This window comes from Plectropomus leopardus, chromosome 5 (assembly GCF_026936395.1).
Source record: "Plectropomus leopardus strain MGB_pleo_1.0 chromosome 5, ASM2693639v1, whole genome shotgun sequence".
Lineage (NCBI taxonomy): Eukaryota > Metazoa > Chordata > Actinopteri > Perciformes > Serranidae > Plectropomus > Plectropomus leopardus.
In genome coordinates this window covers 27858603-27873746 of record NC_142180.1, presented here as the reverse complement: position 1 = coordinate 27873746, position 15144 = coordinate 27858603, and the positions used below count along the sequence as shown (strand labels likewise).

Sequence of the window (15144 nt, the reverse complement as noted above, 5' to 3'; positions counted from 1 at the left end):
TGTCAAAACTTGACCCCTCCCAAAAATAGCTGAGAACAGTATAAAACCACCTAAAATACAGTGCAAAGACATGCCATAGCATAGAAAGTTGCAAAAACGTCCAAAAACACCATAACATAGCATGTTGAAAAACTGACGAAAAAAGCAAGGCTATAGTAAGGCAAAAATGTCAAAATTCGACCCATTATAAAAACAGCTGAAAACAGTATAAAATCAACTAAAATAGCGTGCCAAAACATGCCATAGCATAGAAAGTTGCAAAAACGTCCAAAAACACCATAATATAGCATGTCGAAAAAATGACCCAAAAAGCAAGGCTATAGTAAGGCAAAAATGTCAAAATTTGACACGTCCCAAAAACAGCTGGAAACACTTGTAAACAACCTTAAATAGCGTGCTGACACACGCCATAGCAAAGAAAGTTGCAAAAAAAAGCCAAGAACATCAAAATATAGCATGTCGAAAAAATGACCCAAAAAGCAAGGCTATAGTATGGCAAAAATGTCAAAACTTGACCCCTCCCAAAAATAGCTGATAACAGTTTAAAACCATCTAAAATAGCTTGCAAAGACATGCCATAGCATAGAAAGTTGCAAACACAGCCAAAAACATCAAAATATAGCATGTCGAAAAAATGACCCAAAAAGCAAGGCTATAGTAAGGCAAAAATGTCAAAACTTGACCCCTCCCAAAAATAGCTGAAAACAGTTTAAAACCACCTAAAATACAGTGCAAAGACATGCCATAGCATAGAAAGTTGCAAAAACGTCCAAAAACACCATAATACAGCATGTCGAAAAAATGACCCAAAAAGCAAGGCTATAGTAAGGCAAAAATGTCAAAATTCGACCCATCCCAAAAACAGCTGGAAACACTTGTAAACCATCTTAAACAGCGTACTGAAACACGCAATAGCAAAGAAAGTTGCAAAAACATCCAAAAACACCATAATATAGCATGTCGAAAAAATCACCCAAAAAGCAAGACTATAGTATGGCAAAAATGTCAAAATTTGACACGTCCCAAAAACAGCTGGAAACACTTGTAAACAACCTTAAATAGCGTGCTGAAACACGCCATAGCAAAGAAAGTTGCAGAAAAAGCCAAGAACATCAAAATATAGCATGTCGAAAAAATGACCCAAAAAGCAAGGCTATAGTAAGGCAAAAATGTCAAAACTTGACCCCTCCCAAAAATAGCTGATAACAGTTTAAAACCATCTAAAATAGCTTGCAAAGACATGCCATAGCATAGAAAGTTGCAAACACAGCCAAAAACATCAAAATATAGCATGTCGAAAAAATGACCCAAAAAGCAAGGCTATAGTAAGGCAAAAATGTCAAAACTTGACCCCTCCCAAAAATAGCTGAGAACAGTATAAAACCACCTAAAATACCGTGCAAAGACATGCCATAGCATAGAAAGTTGCAAAAACGTCCAAAAACACCATAATATAGCATGTTGAAAAATTGACGAAAAAAGCAAGGCTATAGTAAGGCAAAAATGTCAAAATTCGACCCATTATAAAAACAGCTGAAAACAGTATAAAATCAACTAAAATAGCGTGCCAAAACATGCCATAGCATAGAAAGTTGCAAAAACGTCCAAAAACACCATAATATAGCATGTCGAAAAAATGACCCAAAAAGCAAGGCTATAGTAAGGCAAAAATGTCAAAACTTGACCCCTCCCAAAAATAGCTGAAAACAGTTTAAAACCACCTAAAATACAGTGCAAAGACATGCCATAGCATAGAAAGTTGCAAAAACGTCCAAAAACACCATAATACAGCATGTCGAAAAAATGACCCAAAAAGCAAGGCTATAGTAAGGCAAAAATGTCAAAATTTGACATGTCCCAAAAACAGCTGGAAACACTTGTAAAACACCTTTAATAGCGTGCAAAGACATGCCATAGCATAGAAAGTTGCAAAAACATCCAAAAACACCATAATATAGCATGTCGAAAAAATGACCCAAAAAGCAAGGCTATAGTAAGGCAAAAATGTCAAAACTTGACCCCTCCCAAAAATAGCTGAAAACAGTTTAAAACCACCTAAAATACAGTGCAAAGACATGCCATAGCATAGAAAGTTGCAAAAACATCCAAAAACACCATAATATAGCATGTCGAAAAAATGACCCAAAAAGCAAGGCTATAGTAAGGCAAAAATGTCAAAATTTGACACGTCCCAAAAACAGCTGGAAACACTTGTAAACAACCTTAAATAGCGTGCTGACACACGCAATAGCAAAGAAAGTTGCAAAAAAAGCCAAGAACATCAAAATATAGCATGTCGAAAAAATGACCCAAAAAGCAAGGCTATAGTAAGGCAAAAATGTCAAAACTTGACCCCTCCCAAAAATAGCTGATAACAGTTTAAAACCATCTAAAATAGCTTGCAAAGACATGCCATAGCATAGAAAGTTGCAAAAACAGCCAAAAACATCAAAATATAGCATGTCGAAAAAATGACCCAAAAAGCAAGGCTATAGTAAGGCAAAAATGTCAAAACTTGACCCCTCCCAAAAATAGCTGAAAACAGTTTAAAACCACCTAAAATACAGTGCAGACATGCCATAGCATAGAAAGTTGCAAAAACGTCCAAAAACACCATAATATAGCATGTTGAAAAACTGACGAAAAAAGCAAGGCTATAGTAAGGCAAAAATGTCAAAATTTGACCCATTATAAAAACAGCTGAAAACAGTATAAAATCAACTAAAATAGCGTGCCAAAACATGCCATAGCATAGAAAGTTGCAAAAACGTCCAAAAACACCATAATATAGCATGTCGAAAAAATGACCCAAAAAGCAAGGCTATAGTAAGGCAAAAATGTCAAAACTTGACCCCTCCCAAAAATAGCTGAAAACAGTTTAAAACCACCTAAAATACAGTGCAAAGACATGCCATAGCATAGAAAGTTGCAAAAACGTCCAAAAACACCATAATACAGCATGTCGAAAAAATGACCCAAAAAGCAAGGCTATAGTAAGGCAAAAATGTCAAAATTTGACACGTCCCAAAAACAGCTGGAAACACTTGTAAAACACCTTTAATAGCGTGCAAAGACATGCCATAGCATAGAAAGTTGCAAAAACGTCCAAAAACACCATAATATAGCATGTCGAAAAAATGACCCAAAAAGCAAGGCTATAGTAAGGCAAAAATGTCAAAATTTGACACGTCCCAAAAACAGCTGGAAACACTTGTAAACAACCTTAAATAGCGTGCTGACACACGCCATAGCAAACAAAGTTGCAAAAAAAGCCAAGAACATCAAAATATAGCATGTCGAAAAAATGACCCAAAAAGCAAGGCTATAGTAAGGCAAAAATGTCAAAACTTGACCCCTCCCAAAAATAGCTGATAACAGTTTAAAACCATCTAAAATAGCTTGCAAAGACATGCCATAGCATAGAAAGTTGCAAACACAGCCAAAAACATCAAAATATAGCATGTCGAAAAAATGACCCAAAAAGCAAGGCTATAGTAAGGCAAAAATGTCAAAACTTGACCCCTCCCAAAAATAGCTGAAAACAGTTTAAAACCACCTAAAATACAGTGCAAAGACATGCCATAGCATAGAAAGTTGCAAAAACGTCCAAAAACACCATAATACAGCATGTCGAAAAAATGACCCAAAAAGCAAGGCTATAGTAAGGCAAAAATGTCAAAATTTGACACGTCCCAAAAACAGCTGGAAACACTTGTAAACAACCTTAAATAGCGTGCTGAAACACGCCATAGCAAAGAAAGTTGCAGAAAAAGCCAAGAACATCAAAATATAGCATGTCGAAAAAATGACCCAAAAAGCAAGGCTATAGTAAGGCAAAAATGTCACAACTTGACCCCTCCCAAAAATAGCTAATAACAGTTTAAAACCATCTAAAATAGCTTGCAAAGACATGCCATACATAGAAAGTTGCAAAGACAGCCAAAAACATCAAAATATGGCATGTCGAAAAAAAGACCCAAAAAGCAAGGCTATAGTAAGGCAAAAATGTCAAAACTTGACCCCTCCCAAAAATAGCTGAGAACAGTATAAAACCAACTAAAACACCGTGCAAAGACATGCCATAGCATAGAAAGTTGCAAAAACGTCCAAAAACACCATAATACAGCATGTCGAAAAAATGACCCACAAAGCAAGGCTATAGTAAGGCAAAAATGTCAAAATTTGACACGTCCCAAAAACAGCTGGAAACACTTGTAAAACACCTTTAATAGCGTGCAAAGACATGCCATAGCATAGAAAGTTGCAAAAACATCCAAAAACACCATAATATAGCATGTCGAAAAAATGACCCAAAAAGCAAGGCTATAGTAAGGCAAAAATGTCAAAATTTGACACGTCCCAAAAACAGCTGGAAACACTTGTAAACAACCTTAAATAGCGTGCTGACACACACCATAGCAAAGAAAGTTGCAAAAAAAAGCCAAGAACATCAAAATATAGCATGTCGAAAAAATGACCCAAAAAGCAAGGCTATAGTAAGGCAAAAATGTCAAAACTTGACCCCTCCCAAAAATAGCTGAAAACAGTTTAAAACCACCTAAAATACAGTGCAAAGACATGCCATAGCATAGAAAGTTGCAAAAACGTCCAAAAACACCATAATACAGCATGTCGAAAAAATGACCCAAAAAGCAAGGCTATAGTAAGGCAAAAATGTCAAAATTCGACCCCTCCCAAAAATAGCTGAAAACACTTGTAAACCATCTTAAACAGCGTACTGAAACACGCAATAGCAAAGAAAGTTGCAAAAACATCCAAAAACACCATAATATAGCATGTCGAAAAAATCACCCAAAAAGCAAGGCTATAGTAAGGCAAAAATGTCAAAATTTGACACGTCCCAAAAACAGCTGGAAACACTTGTAAACAACCTTAAATAGCGTGCCGAAACACGCCATAGCAAAGAAAGTTGCAGAAAAAGCCAAGAACATCAAAATATAGCATGTCGAAAAAATGACCCAAAAAGCAAGGCTATAGTAAGGCAAAAATGTCAAAACTTGACCCCTCCCAGAAATAGCTGATAACAGTTTAAAACCATCTAAAATAGCTTGCAAAGACATGCCATAGCATAGAAAGTTGCAAACACAGCCAAAAACATCAAAATATGGCATGTCGAAAAAAAGACCCAAAAAGCAAGGCTATAGTAAGGCAAAAATGTCAAAACTTGACCCCTCCCAAAAATAGCTGAGAACAGTATAAAACCACCTAAAATACCGTGCAAAGACATGCCATAGCACAGAAAGTTGCAAAAACGTCCAAAAACACCATAATTTAGCATGTTGAAAAATTGACGAAAAAAGCAAGGCTATAGTAAGGCAAAAATGTCAAAATTCGACCCATTATAAAAACAGCTGAAAGCAGTTTAAAATCAACTAAAATAGCATGCCAAAACATGCCATAGCATAGAAAGTTGCAAAAACGTCCAAAAACACCATAATATAGCATGTCGAAAAAATGACCCAAAAAGCAAGGCTATAGTAAGGCAAAAATGTCAAAACTTGACCCCTCCCAAAAATAGCTGAAAACAGTTTAAAACCACCTAAAATACAGTGCAAAGACATGCCATAGCATAGAAAGTTGCAAAAACGTCCAAAAACACCATAATACAGCATGTCGACAAATGACCCAAAAAGCAAGGCTATAGTAAAGGCAAAAATGTCAAAATTTGACACGTCCCAAAAACAGCTGGAAACACTTGTAAAACACCTTTAATAGCGTGCAAAGACATGCCATAGCATAGAAAGTTGCAAAAACATCCAAAAACACCATAATATAGCATGTCGAAAAAATGACCCAAAAAGCAAGGCTATAGTAAGGCAAAAATGTCAAAACTTGACCCCTCCCAAAAACAGCTGGAAACACTTGTAAACAACCTTAAATAGCGTGCTGACACACGCCATAGCAAAGAAAGTTGCAAAAAAGCCAAGAACATCAAAATATAGCATGTCGAAAAAATGACCCAAAAAGCAAGGCTATAGTAAGGCAAAAATGTCAAAACTTGACCCCTCCCAAAAATAGCTGATAACAGTTTAAAACCATCTAAAATAGCTTGCAAAGACATGCCATAGCATAGAAAGTTGCAAACACAGCCAAAAACATCAAAATATAGCATGTCGAAAAAATGACCCAAAAAGCAAGGCTATAGTAAGGCAAAAATGTCAAAACTTGACCCCTCCCAAAAATAGCTGAAAACAGTTTAAAACCACCTAAAATACCGTGCAAAGACATGCCATAGCATAGAAAGTTGCAAAAACGTCCAAAAACACCATAATACAGCATGTCGAAAAAATGACCCAAAAAGCAAGGCTATAGTAAGGCAAAAATGTCAAAATTCGACCCATCCCAAAAACAGCTGGAAACACTTGTAAACCATCTTAAACAGCGTACTGAAACACGCAATAGCAAAGAAAGTTGCAAAAACATCCAAAAACACCATAATATAGCATGTCGAAAAAATCACCCAAAAAGCAAGGCTATAGTAAGGCAAAAATGTCAAAATTTGACACGTCCCAAAAACAGCTGGAAGCACTTGTAGACAACCTTAAATAGCGTGCTGAAACACGCCATAGCAAAGAAAGTTGCAGAAAAAGCCAAGAACATCAAAATATAGCATGTCGAAAAAATGACCCAAAAAGCAAGGCTATAGTAAGGCAAAAATGTCAAAACTTGACCCCTCCCAAAAATAGCTGATAACAGTTTAAAACCACCTAAAATACAGTGCAAAGATATGCCATAGCATAGAAAGTTGCAAAAATGTCCAAAAACACCATAATACAGCATGTCGAAAAAATGACCCAAAAAGCAAGGCTATAGTAAGGCAAAAATGTCAAAATTCGACCCATCACAAAAACAGCTGGAAACACTTGTAAACCATCTTAAACAGCGTACTGAAACACGCAATAGCAAAGAAAGTGGCAAACACAGCCAAAAACATCAAAATATAGCATGTCGAAAAAATGACCCAAAAAGCAAGGCTATAGTATGGCAAAAATGTCAAAATTTGACACGTCCCAAAAACAGCTGGAAACACTTGTAAAACACCTTTAATAGCGTGCAAAGACATGCCATAGCATAGAAAGTTGCAAAAACATCCAAAAACACCATAATATAGCATGTCGAAAAAATGACCCAAAAAGCAAGGCTATAGTAAGGCAAAAATGTCAAAATTCGACCCATCCCAAAAACAGCTGGAAATACTTGTAAACCACCTTAAATAGCGTGTTGAAACACGCCATAGCAAAGAAAGTTGCAAAAAAAAGCCAAAAACATCAAAATATAGCATGTCGAAAAAATGACCCAAAAAGCAAGGCTATAGTAAGGCAAAAATGTCAAAACTTGACCCCTCCCAAAAATAGCTGAAAACAGTTTAAAACCACCTAAAATAGCTTGCAAAGACATGCCATAGCATAGAAAGTTGCAAAAACATCCAAAAACACCATAATATAGCATGTCGAAAAAATGACCCAAAAAGCAAGGCTATAGTAAGGCAAAAATGTCAAAATTCGACCCATCCCAAAAACAGCTGGAAACACTTGTAAACCACCTAAAATAGCGTGTTGAAACATGCCATAGCAAAGAAAGTCGCAAAACAAGCGAAAAACACCAAAATATGGCATGTCGAAAAAATGACCCAAAAAGCAAGGCTATAGTATGGCAAAAATGTCAAAATTTGACACGTCCCAAAAACAGCTGGAAACACTTGTAAAACACCTTTAATAGCGTGCAAAGACATGCCATAGCATAGAAAGTTGCAAAAACATCCAAAAACACCATAATATAGCATGTCGAAAAAATGACCCAAAAAGCAAGGCTATAGTAAGGCAAAAATGTCAAAATTCGACCCATCCCAAAAACAGCAGGAAATACTTGTAAACCACCTTAAATAGCGTGTTGAAACACGCCATAGCAAAGAAAGTTGCAAAAAAAAGCCAAAAACATCAAAATATAGCATGTCGAAAAAATGACCCAAAAAGCAAGGCTATAGTAAGGCAAAAATGTCAAAACTTGACCCCTCCCAAAAATAGCTGAAAACAGTTTAAAACCACCTAAAATAGCTTGCAAAGACATGCCATAGCATAGAAAGTTGCAAAAACATCCAAAAACACCATAATATAGCATGTCGAAAAAATGACCCAAAAAGCAAGGCTATAGTAAGGCAAAAATGTCAAAATTCGACCCATCCCAAAAACAGCTGGAAACACTTGTAAACCACCTAAAATAGCGTGTTGAAACATGCCATAGCAAAGAAAGTCGCAAAACAAGCGAAAAACACCAAAATATGGCATGTCGAAAATATGACCCAAAATGTAAGTCTCATTGTCTTTTCCTCTGCATGCCTCTCCTATGTCTCATTCTAGGAACGTCTGGGTCTCGGAAATCGGATCAGGTGGACACACGCAAGACGGTTCTCACATCTGACTCTCCCTCTTCCCGCCATCAAGACTTCCTCCCAGACCAGCCACTCACATCCATCACTGACACATGAAACCAAACTTTCATGTTACAATAAATGTTTCAACTATGTATTCTTGTGGCCTGGTCCTTCCTGGTGAAAAGTCCCATTTTGAGTGCTCCTAAGGAAAGATGATAATGACACAGCTAACTTGTAGAGACGCCTCATACTGTACAAAGTGGAAATGAAGGCCAAAAAAGGCCATAATTCTCATAATTCAGCATGTCAAACAGGAACAGAAAATGCAAGGCTATAGCATGGCAAAAATGTCAAAACTGGACATGTCCCAAAAAGGGATCAAAACAGTTGGAAACTACCTTAAAAAGCGTGCTGAAACACGCCATAGCGAAGAAAGATGCAAACACAGCCAAAAACAACAAAATATAGCATGTAGAAAAAATGACCAAAAAAGCAAGGCTATAGTAAGGCAAAAATGTCAAAATTTCACACGTCCCAAAAACAGCTGGAAACACTTGTAAACCACCTTAAAAAGCGAGCTGAAACACACCATAGCAAAGAAAGTTGCAAACACATCCAAAAACATCAAAATATAGCATGTCGAAAAAATGACCCAAAAAGCAAGGCTATAGTAAGGCAAAAATGTCAAAACTTGACCCCTCCCAAAAATACCTGAAAACAGTTGAAAACCACCTAAAATAGCGTGCAAAGACAAGCTATAGCATAGAAAGTTGCAAAAACGTCCAAAAACACCATAATATAGCATGTCGAAAAAATGACCAAAAAAGCAAGGCTATAGTAAGGCAAAAATGTCAAAATTCGACCCCTCCCAAAAACAGCTGAAAACAGTTTAAAATCAACTAAAATGGCGTACAGAAACATGCCATAGCATAGAAAGTTGCAAACACATCCAAAAACACAATAATATAACATGTCGAAAAAATGACCCAAAAAGCAAGGCTATAGTATGGCAAAAATGTCAAAATTTGACACGTCCCAAAAACAGCTGGAAACACTTGTAAACCACCTTAAATAGCATGCAAAGACATGCCATAGCATAGAAAGTTGCAAAAACGTCCAAAAACACTGTAATATAGCATGTTGAAAAATTGCAGAAAAAAGCAAGGCTATAGTATGGCAAAATTGTCAAAATTTGACACGTCCCAAAAACAGCTGGAAACACTTGTAAACCACCTTAAAAAGCGAGCTGAAACACACCATAGCAAAGAAAGTTGCAAACACATCCAAAAACATCAAAATATAGCATGTCGAAAAAATGACCCAAAAAGCAAGGCTATAGTAAGGCAAAAATGTCAAAACTTGACCCCTCCCAAAAATAGCTGAAAACAGTTTAAAACCACCTAAAATAGCGTGCAAAGACAAGCTATAGCATAGAAAGTTGCAAAAACGTCCAAAAACACCATAATATAGCATGTCGAAAAAATGACCAAAAAAGCAAGGCTATAGTAAGGCAAAAATGTCAAAATTTGACACGTCCCAAAAACAGCTGGAAACACTTGTAAACCACCTTAAAAAGCGAGCTGAAACACGCCATAGCAAAGAAAGTTGCAAACACATCCAAAAACATCAAAATATAGCATGTCGAAAAAATGACCCAAAAAGCAAGGCTATAGTAAGGCAAAAATGTCAAAACTTGACCCCTCCCAAAAATAGCTGAAAACAGTTTAAAACCACCTAAAATACAGTGCAAAGACATGCCATAGCATAGAAAGTTGCAAAAACGTCCAAAAACACCATAATATAGCATGTCGAAAAAATGACCAAAAAAGCAAGGCTATAGTAAGGCAAAAATGTCAAAACTTGACCCCTCCCAAAAATAGCTGAAAACAGTTTAAAACCACCTTAAATAGCGTGCTGAAACATGCCATAGCAAAGAAAGTTGCAAAAACGTCCAAAAACGCAATAATATAACATGTCGAAAAAATGACCAAAAAAGCAAGGCTATAGTAAGGCAAAAATGTCAAAATTCGACCCATCCTAAAAACAGCTGAAAACAGTTTAAAATCAACTGAAATAGCGTGCCAAAACATGCCATAGCATAGAAAGTTGCAACAACTTCCAAAAACACCATAATATGGCATGTTGAAAAAATGACCCAAAAAGCAAGGCTATAGTAAGGCAAAAATGTCAAAATTTGACACGTCCCAAAAACAGCTGGAAACACTTGTAAACAACCTTAAATAGCGTGCTGACACACGCCATAGCAAAGAAAGTTGCAAAAAAAGCCAAGAACATCAAAATATAGCATGTCGAAAAAATGACCCAAAAAGCAAGGCTATAGTAAGGCAAAAATGTCAAAATTTGACACGTCCCAAAAACAGCTGGAAACACTTGTAAACCACCTTAAATAGCGTGCAAAGACATGCTATAGCATAGAAAGTTGCAAAAATGTCCAAAAACACCATAATATAGCATGTTGAAAAAATGACCCAAAAAGCAAGGCTATAGTAAGGCAAAAATGTCAAAATTCGACCCCTCCCAAAAACAGCTGAAAACAGTTTAAAATCAACTAAAATTGCGTACAGAAACACGCCATCGCAAAGAAAGTTGCAAACACATCCAAAAACACCATAATATAGCATGTCGAAAAAATGACCCAAAAAGCAAGGCTATAGTAAGGCAAAAATGTCAAAATTTGACACGTCCCAAAAACAGCTGAAAACAGTTTAAAACCAACTAAAATAGCGTGCCAAAACATGCCATAGCAAAGAAAGTTGCAAAAATGTCCAAAAACACAATTATATAACATTTCGAAAAAATGACCCAAAAAGCAAGGCTATAGTAAGGCAAAAATGTCAAAATTTGACACGTCCCAAAAACAGCTGGAAACACTTGTAAACCACCTTAAATAGCATGCAAAGACATGCTATAGCATAGAAAGTTGCAAAAACGTCCAAAAACACCATAATATAGCATGTTGAAAAAATGACCAAAAAAGCAAGGCTATAGTAAGGCAAAAATGTCAAAATTCGACCCCTCCCAAAAACAGCTGAAAACAGTTTAAAATCAACTAAAATTGCGTACAGAAACATGCCATAGCATAGAAAGTTGCAACAACGTCCAAAAACACCATAATATAGCATGTTGAAAAAATGACCCAAAAAGCAAGGCTATAGTAAGGCAAAAATGTCAAAATTCGACCCATCCCAAAAACATCTGGAAACACTTCTAAACCACCTTAAATAGCGTGCCAAAACATGCCATAGCAAAGAAAGTTGCAAAAACGTCCAAAAACACAATAATATAACATGTCGAAAAAATGACCAAAAAAGCAAGGCTATAGTAAGGCAAAAATGTCAAAATTCGACCCATCCTAAAAACAGCTGAAAACAGTTTAAAATCAACTAAAATAGCATGCCAAAACATGCCATAGCATAGAAAGTTGCAACAACTTCCAAAAACACCATAGTATGGCATGTTGAAAGAATGACGCAAAAAGCAAGGCTATAGTAAGGCAAAAATGTCAAAATTCGACCCATCCTAAAAACAGCTGAAAACAGTTAAAAACCAACTAAAATAGCGTGCCAAAACATGCCATAGCATAAAAAGTTGCAAAAACGTCCAAAAACACCATGAAATAGCATGTTGAAAAAAATGACCCAAAAAGCAAGGCTATAGTAAGGCAAAAATGTCAAAACTTGACCCCTCCCAAAAATACCTGAAAACAGTTTAAAACCACCTAAAATAGCGTGCCAAAACATGCCATAGCATAGAAAGTTGCAAAAACGTCCAAAAACACCATAATATAGCATGTTGAAAAATTGACGAAAAAAGCAAGGCTATAGTAAGGCAAAAATGTCAAAATTTGACCCATTATAAAAACAGCTGAAAACAGTATAAAATCAACTAAAATAGCGTGCCAAAACATGCCATAGCATAGAAAGTTGCAACAACGTCCAAAAACACTGTAATATAGCATGTTGAAAAATTGCAGAAAAAAGCAAGGCTATAGTAAGGCAAAAATGTCAAAATTTGACACGTCCCAAAAACAGCTGGAAACACTTGTAAACCACCTTAAATAGCATGCAAAGACATGCTATAGCATAGAAAGTTGCAAAAACGTCCAAAAACACCATAATATAGCATGTCGAAAAAATGACCAAAAAAGCAAGGCTATAGTAAGGCAAAAATGTCAAAATTTGACACGTCCCAAAAACAGCTGGAAACACTTGTAAACCACCTTAAATAGCATGCAAAGACATGCTATAGCATAGAAAGTTGCAAAAACGTCCAAAAACACCATAATATAGCATGTTGAAAAAATGACCAAAAAAGCAAGGCTATAGTAAGGCAAAAATGTCAAAATTCGACCCCTCCCAAAAACAGCTGAAAACAGTTTAAAATCAACTAAAATTGCGTACAGAAACATGCCATAGCATAGAAAGTTGCAACAACGTCCAAAAACACCATAATATAGCATGTTGAAAAAATGACCCAAAAAGCAAGGCTATAGTAAGGCAAAAATGTCAAAATTCGACCCATCCCAAAAACATCTGGAAACACTTCTAAACCACCTTAAATAGCGTGCCAAAACATGCCATAGCAAAGAAAGTTGCAAAAACGTCCAAAAACACAATAATATAACATGTCGAAAAAATGACCAAAAAAGCAAGGCTATAGTAAGGCAAAAATGTCAAAATTCGACCCATCCTAAAAACAGCTGAAAACAGTTTAAAATCAACTAAAATAGCATGCCAAAACATGCCATAGCATAGAAAGTTGCAACAACTTCCAAAAACACCATAGTATGGCATGTTGAAAGAATGACGCAAAAAGCAAGGCTATAGTAAGGCAAAAATGTCAAAATTCGACCCCTCCCAAAAACAGCTGAAAACAGTTTAAAATCAACTAAAATTGCGTACAGAAACATGCCATAGCATAGAAAGTTGCAACAACGTCCAAAAACACCATAATATAGCATGTTGAAAAAATGACCCAAAAAGCAAGGCTATAGTAAGGCAAAAATGTCAAAATTCGACCCATCCCAAAAACATCTGGAAACACTTCTAAACCACCTTAAATAGCGTGCCAAAACATGCCATAGCAAAGAAAGTTGCAAAAACGTCCAAAAACACAATAATATAACATGTCGAAAAAATGACCAAAAAAGCAAGGCTATAGTAAGGCAAAAATGTCAAAATTCGACCCATCCTAAAAACAGCTGAAAACAGTTTAAAATCAACCAAAATAGCATGCCAAAACATGCCATAGCATAGAAAGTTGCAACAACTTCCAAAAACACCATAGTATGGCATGTTGAAAAAATGACCCAAAAAGCAAGGCTATAGTAAGGCAAAAATGTCAAAATTCGACCCATCCCAAAAACAGCTGGAAACACTTGTAAACCATCTTAAATTAGCGTTGAAACATGCCATAGCATAGAAAGTTGCAAACACATCCAAAAACATCAAAATATAGCATGTCGAAAAAATGACCCAAAAAGCAAGGCTATAGTAAGGCAAAAATGTCAAAATTCGACCCATCCTAAAAACAGCTGAAAACAGTTAAAAACCAACTAAAATAGCATGCAAAGACATGTCATAGCATAAAAAGTTGCAAAAACGTCCAAAAACACCATGAAATAGCATGTTGAAAAAAATGACCCAAAAAGCAAGGCTATAGTAAGGCAAAAATGTCAAAACTTGACCCCTCCCAAAATTACCTGAAAACAGTTTAAAACCACCTAAAATAGCGTGCCAAAACATGCCATAGCATAGAAAGTTGCAAAAACGTCCAAAAACACCATAATATAGCATGTCGTAAAAATGACCAAAAAAGCAAGGCTATAGTAAGGCAAAAATGTCAAAATTCGACCCATCCCTAAAAAAGCTGGAAACAGTTGTAAACCATCTTAAACAGCGTACTGAAACACGCCATAGCAAAGAAAGTTGCAACAACGTCCAAAAACACTGTAATATAGCATGTTGAAAAATTGCAGAAAAAAGCAAGGCTATAGTAAGGCAAAAATGTCAAAATTTGACACGTCCCAAAAACAGCTGGAAACACTTGTAAACCACCTTAAATAGCATGCAAAGACATGCTATAGCATAGAAAGTTGCAAAAACGTCCAAAAACACCATAATATAGCATGTCGAAAAAATGACCCAAAAAGCAAGGCTATAGTAAGGCAAAAATGTCAAAATTTGACACGTCCCAAAAACAGCTGGAAACACTTGTAAACAACCTTAAATAGCGTTCTGAAACACGCCATAGCATAGAAAGTTGCAAAAACGTCCAAAAACACCATAATATAGCATGTCGAAAAAATGACCAAAAAAGCAAGGCTATAGTAAGGCAAAAATGTCAAAATTCGACCCCTCCCAAAAACAGCTGAAAACAGTTTAAAATCAACTAAAATGGCGTACAGAAGCATGCCATAGCATAGAAAGTTGCAAAAATGTCCAAAAACACCATGAAATAGCATGTCGAAAAAATGACCCAAAAAGCAAGGCTATAGTAAGGCAAAAATGTCAAAACTTGACCCCTCCCAAAAATAGCTGAAAACAGTTTAAAACCACCTAAAATAGCGTGCAAAGACAAACTATAGCATAGAAAGTTGCAAAAACGTCCAAAAACACCATAATATAGCATGTCGAAAAAATGACCAAAAAAGCAAGGCTATAGTAAGGCAAAAATGTCAAAACTTGACCCCTCCCAAAAATAGCTGAAAACAGTTTAAAACCACCTTAAAT

General features: G+C 36.1%; 1 protein-coding gene across 1 annotated transcript in view; it reads left to right on the top strand.

Annotated features, from left to right (window-relative positions):
* The window catches only part of unc13a (unc-13 homolog A (C. elegans)), an 83341-nt gene extending 74797 nt beyond the window's left edge, over positions 1 to 8544 (top strand). Inside the window, exon 45 of the mRNA XM_088077872.1 lies at positions 8379 to 8544. The gene's annotated coding sequence lies outside the window, so the exon portion shown is untranslated. The remainder of the gene's footprint in view (positions 1 to 8378) is intronic.
* The last annotated feature ends 6600 nt before the right edge of the window (positions 8545 to 15144 follow it).